Raw genomic sequence first — 7,145 nt, forward strand, 5'->3', positions numbered from 1 at the left:
GGACTATAAACCAAAGTAACCAACCAAGCTTGAAAAACAGTCTGTGAACCCTGCAGAAAATTATGTCTCTATTTTAAAAGATCTAAGTAATTCACTCAACCAAGAGATTTTGTGTAGATGTAATTAACTTCATTAATTCTACCCTGTAAATGCAAGTAGTAATTGGAGGGAGGGAGGAAGGAGGGTACAGCTTCTTAAAATCCATCATTCAGTTTCTATCCCTTTCTATCCGTGGTTTCTGAAGGGCTAGAAGGGGAGGAAATTCCTTTAAACAAGATTTTCTGCCAATGGGTGAAGTTGTGTGTTCTTTACGCCTTGTCTTCTTAGCTGCTCATTCCCATCCTGTTCTTGCAGGAGGTTTCTGGGCCCCATAGGTGGCAGTGACTCTTGAGCAAACTGCGGCCTCATTCAGAACAGCCAAACCTCACTGACAGCAACAGAAAAGTCCAAGCAAGCAGCAGAAATTGAGTCAGTAATAAAAAAGACATATTAATTATCATTTATGAGTGTAACAGTCAATATTGTTCAACTGTTTAACCCTCCTGTGGCTCGTAACACCATCTGCTTTATGACTTCAGCAGTCAATGCTGCATTTGCAATTCTTTTTAAAACAACTGTCTTCAAACTCCAACTACTATCAGAGATTTAACAAACTCTCAAGCCACAATCCCCCACCACCCACAGCCCAACACAGAGCGCAAGCAGAACCCCACCATGCTGGCATGTGGGGGAGCGGCTGCCAGTGGCACCCAGCTGCTCTTCAGCTCCCTCACAGCAACATCAAGCGAGAGCATCCACTACATTGGTGCTGATCCCCCACAACTCCTCCAGCATGCCTTACTTTCAAGATGCTTTTCAAAGTATATGAAAAGAAAATGCATTCCCCCACCCCCCACATTACTGACTTTAACCCAATGAGTGAATTACTATGCTCAGTTTAATAAGAAACTTAACAAAAGATGTTGTATGGCTACAATGAAGTCCTCATTCCAACAATTTATACATTACAGCTTGGCATTCACAAGGAGAACGTGATTGACTCGTTCCTGTGCATCGCCCACCTGAGCCCAGCACAGCAGCTCCCTTGGTTCCCCACTACTGCTAGAGAGCACCGCAAGCAGCCCCTCCTAGCTCAGAGCATCATACATGGCAGACATTGTTTGAGTGTGGTTTCCTCCCTACAACGAAGCATTCATCCGAGGGGAAATCCCAGTCAGATGGGCAGAACAGACAAGTTTTCACCTTTCTCCTTTTATTTAATGGAAGTTTGGCCAGAGGAAAGGCTGCTGGATCCAGCCCTTCTCCGGGCACGGCAGCAGTGATTTCCCTCACACAGATCACACACCCTGCTCTTAGATGCAGTAATATTTGAGGGGTTTTCCAACTTCCCCTGTAGATACTAAAAGTGGTTCTCACAAATACCAAGTACAACAAGGCTCTGAGTAGAAACAAGTGACATCAGCCTGCTGCATTTTTTCACAGTTTTTAAAGACCAAGATGAAAAGGCGAATGGTCCCTTCTGACATTGAACTGAAAGCATTTGCTTAACTTCCCTATCATTTTGACTAAAACATATCTAGCTAAGAGAAAATAAAATGTAAAATTCTGTCTTGGTCCACACACACCAGGATATTAAAAACTCATCTATTGCAACAGCTGTTCCAACAATTCACTGTTAAATTGTGCTTTTCCTCCCAATTTAAAGCAAATTCAAAGACATTCTTGTTTTGCCTCTCTTGACAAAACAAACCCCTGTTCCTGCATGCTTCCTTCTACGAAATGTAACCTAAAAAAAGAATTTTTACATTTGGGTTCAGTAAGCAAAGTATTGAGCTCCAAGTCTTCCACAATTTTTCTTTGGACTTTTTTTATGTCTTGTTTAAATGCCCTTCTTATTGCTCAAACATTCTTTTTTAAATGGGTTTCTTTACTGGATGCTAATTCTCTGATTCATATGATGGGTCTGCTTTTGTCCCTCTTAATACATGCCTATACATTTAGCTATAATTTAAAAAAGGCTTAATTAAACAGCTCCCTTTATCAGGGAATCCTGAAAGCATTGCATACACTCACCATCCTCCAGAAATCTTTGGATTTTGAATGTAATTCTAGCAAAATTATACTAATAGCTGCAACATTTACTCTCATAACATCAATTATCTTTGCCATTATTGAAATACCAAAAAAAATTGGCTTTCTACTAAACACGGCAAATAAAACTTGCATTGTGCCTGCTCTTTGCCAAATTGACTATAGTCATTAAGGAGGATAAGTGGCAATCCTCTTTCAGAAGAGGCGTCCTTGCATCAAGCAATACAATTTTCAAAAGAAAAGAACCTTTTCACTGATGTAAAAATACTTTGTAGCTGAGATGTGGTCCCAATCTTTCTGCTAACATATGGAACAAACTTGAAAAGTCAGTATATTGGGCCTGCCTCAAATTCCACAAAGGCACTTGATTGCAGAGTGGCATAAATTGTGTTTGGAAACTCAATGGAAAATAAATACATTCTCAAGAAGAGCATCAATAAAAACTGGGAACCAAATACCAACACTGCATGCAAGAGAGAACAACTACCAGGTCATACGTAGCTAATCCAAAATTACAGATTCACAGATAATTCTGAGGTGGAAGGGACCCACAAGGACTGAGTCCAACTCTTAAGTGAATGGCCCATACAGGGACTGAACTCACAGCCATGGTGTTATCAGCACCATCAGCACCATGCTCTAATCCTGGTTTGGTGGCCAATATATCATTGGTGCTATTAATTGCTGCTTCTGTCGTTGGGTGCTATTAAGCACAACCAGGACCTCCCTTTCTCTCTGGCTACTTGATGCCGATGCTTCTGTTACTGCCCCATTCCAAACCTCTGTTTTTAAAACAAGCTGAAGCCAAGTGCGTCCATTCATTCCCCTGGCTTTATGTGGCACTGCCAAGACAGCATCCAAATTTCAACTGGAAAGATTTAGGACCTGTTTTTTTTTTTTTTTCCTGATTGAAAATGAAGCCAACTCAAACATTCTGCAAGACAGGTGACAGCATCCTTCTGGCATCAAAATGAAAGAACCAAGCTCTATCACACAGAACCTGTCTGAAATAAATTAAACCCAGAGCTACATTTTAACCCTCAGTCTTGTCTAGGGCACAAGGAGATATTTTCCTGTTCTAATCCATAACACATCCCAGTTCCACCTTTCAGTGGAGAGTTGCAGGGCTGATTCCATCAGACATTGCTCCAATTTCTGTCTGACATAAACAGTTGGCAGATTGATATGACCAGATGAAACATACTAGAAACTTCCTGAAATGTAGATGTAGGAGGTAATGATCTTCAGAGGGGCAATTTCTCTTTATAGTATCTTGCAGCTGTTGCAACAGAATCTGTCAGCAATTGCTGCCCAGTTAACAGCAAGGCTATCAGCAGGAGTTGGACATTTCTATAGAAATTGATTTACTTGCAAAATTTAAATTTGAGGAAACTAACTCTGTACACAAACACAACAAGCTGAAGTAAAACAGTTCCTATGATTTGGATAAGCTTTCTCATCAGGGTCAGAAATTCAGTAGAGCCAATATCCCAGAATATTCCCCCCATCACCACTGATGGGGGGAACCCACAGGGAAGTCCCTGCCAAATCAGGAAGACAGACAGGTGCCAACAAACAGATCTGACCCAAAGATAAAGTCATATCTGCTGCTTGTGGGACAGACACAGCGAGGCAGTGTGCAAACTGAAAGCATGAGGGCCAATACACACCCCTTCTTTTTTCCAGTGTTCCTCTCAGATGAAGAACATGCATTCTCTGCACAAACACAGTCATGTGCAACCTTGTAAGGAGAGTATCCCTCCCAAATTCTGAGGCTAGTTAAGAATCTTGTAGAAAACCTCAATATAGCTCAGAGACTCAAAGTACAAAATTTATCCAGTCAAGTGTTTCACAGAGAAGACACTCATCTTGAGGGAAATGACTGAATACATATAAAACAGATACGGAAGCTGACAGAATATAATTCTGAGAAACAAAACTAAATAGAATGCAATTGAGAGTTATTATGACAATCACACCAACACTCCACAATTCCTGAACTGCTGCATCTTTCTTTATGTGCACCCCGACTGTAAGGAAACCAAGACACTTAAGTACACACTCCAATTGCACTGCTCACTTCTGATTTGTATTGTAAATACTGTTCCTGTTTTTAAGTTATTTTTATTCTTTTCCACACACACCCCTCCCCAACATTCATTAAAGCACATTAAAGTCCTTATTCTTCTGTTTACTCTAGATACAAGAACTTGACTGCACCTGTTAGAAAGAACAACAAGCTCAAACAACCACATCAAGAGGCTGCAGGGTGCTTTCATCTCATTTGCATGGATGAAGCCAAGCCCACGTGAACAATGGACTTACTCTGTTTTAACATTATCCCAGCGTAGTAGGCAAGCACATAATCAATCTCTAAAAATAAATCAAGGAAAGTATCGCTTAATTCTCCTGCTCTCTACTCCTCTACATTTAGTTATCACAGACTTAATGACTCAAGTTCTTTACAGAGTTGGCTGCACAACCACAGATTTAACCATGGTTGGTGACACACTACACCTGTAAATACAAAGCAAGTATTTGAGAGTTTGTGCAGCAATCTAAAAGTCTGGTACTGTAAATAAAATAGTCCTGTTTTTAAGAACTGAACAGGCCTTATCTAAGCTTTCGGATATATAAAAAGGTAGTTCACAACTAATGAAGCTTTCTTCCATGTGGCACTGAAAGATTTTGAAGCATCCTCACAGTTTAACATCAACAATGGGAAAAAATGGAAAAACATGTAAATTAGAAATCTGCACTGCAAGTTTATACAAGTGATGCAAATTCTATTCAGCAATCCAGAGACTGACATTTTGCCTGAACAGATAAACAAAGTGCTCAGCTGAATGGTATTTGCCTGAAGATCAAAATGATGATTTTAGAATCAGTTATAGACCCTTTACTAGAATATCTCCTATTGTTTAATAACATGTTTCTTGACTTCAAAGGAGACCAATTATTTTAGCCAATTATTGTTATTATACATTTTACTGGAGAAAGCATCCATTTTATCTGCAACTAATCCAAGTGCAATGAACCTCTCTAAATGGTTGCAGAGCATCTCTGAGAGAAGAGAGCACTAGCCTGGGGCAGCAGGACCTGCCTTATGAAATTGGGCAGGCCATTTCTCTTCTGCTTCCCCTTTCTCTCTTCCCCCTGCCCTCTGCCTTGTTTATTCAGGCTATGAACACAGGGAAACAGGAGCCAATCTCACCGTTAGTATTAGAAAGTCTGTTAAATCAGGTTTTCTCTTCACCTGAGGTGAGTGCAGTGCTGGGACACAACAAAAAAGAGATATTTGAGTGCTTACTAAATCTGTGACATTAACAACACTTGTATGAGTTGTTCTTTCTTCTCTTACCACAGGTAGCTGCTTTCTACTCTCAATATCAATATCTAATAAAACATGAAGATTCAGGTGAATCATTAAATCCATCTTTGCCATTTGATAAAATTAAATCTACATAGTGGGACGTCCTAATGTGTACATACAGAGAGATGTAGAGCAATCACCAAAATACCCAATAATGCAGTCGGGGGCTAAAGCTCCTCAATTCTGAAGCTAAAGTAGGGATGTCATTAACGAGTTGACAGAAAGCACAAGACAAGATGCTTTCACTCTAGCTCTCCCTGTTGTATTCCTGAATGAACACCAACAACTTAAGCCCTTACAGCACCACACAAGGGGAGGGAAGCACTTTCTTTTCTTTCCACTCCTTTCAAGGACTCCCAATTGCACAGCAGGCTCAATTACCACACCACTAACTACAGAGCCTTACCTGTGGCAACAGAGAGTGAAAACAATCTCTATGACACACATCTACCAGGGAAGATGTTCTGTTGTTTTCTTGGTGATACTTGCTCACACCACTCAATGGAGCTTACTTTTTAAGAAGTACAGCGACATTTTGCTTTGCCTCAGCAGAGTATCAAGAAGCAACCATGCAGCAAGGATTGGCAGCTCCATTAAATACTGCCTAGTGCATCCGCTAAGCAGGACACTAAGTGCAAAATAAAGAGCTGGAAGAGCTTCACTGATGTAATATCCATGCAGGTCTTGTGACTTATATGAAAGGTCACTGGAGTGAGCTTTCAAATTTTCTCTGTGTGAACAGTTTCAGTGTTACTTTAGCATTAAAATGCATCAAGCACTATTTAGGGTACATAGTTCATTCCAACAGACATCTTTTGCAGCACTATAATGAGTCCTAAACCCATCATATTTTTTAAGGTTCTTGATAAATTCTTTAGGTTCATGTGATTAATTAAAACTATAACACCACCACCTTTCTCAAGTATTCAAAAGGAATGGCTCTCATCAAAAAATGAAGAAGAAAACCAAAAATGTTTCTAACTGCGGTTACACTTGACATCCTGTATTCCAGAAAAAGACCAGCATTCTTTGCAAAAAGCAGAAGACCTCTCACTTTCAGAACACTCTGGCTGAGTCACAGTTCTCCAGCTCTGAAAACAGGAAAAATCTAAAAAGTCCGCTCTACTAAAAATCTGCATGAGAAAGCTTAATTTACAGCTTTTGAGGAAGTTGGAGCATTGATCACAAGCTCCTGCAGCACAATTAACAGCAACAGCACAGCTTCAGAGCCACAATAGCACATGCATGCGAGAAGCACTAAAAAAACGAAATTACGGCAGGAAGTGATGGAATAGCTCTGAATGACACCATTAGGAGAAAGGCAGGGCAAGCCACAATTTCCCTGGCCCTGGGAATATATAATAATATAGGTATAACTAAAAAACTTCTTAAATTTGTATCAGGTCCTTGGTCTGCTCAGTTAAGGCTATACCATGCTGCCACTGGGAGAAATCAAATACTCTCCAAGAAAATTTGTAAAATAATGAAACAACTGCCAAAACATCGTATTTCTTCAATTTACTTCTGCTCTTCTCAGCACTGACCATGGTTTTGGGGGTTTGGGTGTCTTTAAACAAGTATTTTATATAATCCAAATATTTTTATTTGACAATATCAGACTACAAATTTTCATAACAGGGAAGATTATTTCAGGACCTGTGTTATGCACTGTTTCATCAGT

The sequence above is a fragment of the Corvus brachyrhynchos genome, unplaced genomic scaffold, assembly GCF_000691975.1.
Source record: "Corvus brachyrhynchos isolate BGI_N302 unplaced genomic scaffold, ASM69197v1 scaffold126, whole genome shotgun sequence".
Classification (NCBI taxonomy): Eukaryota; Metazoa; Chordata; class Aves; order Passeriformes; family Corvidae; genus Corvus; species Corvus brachyrhynchos.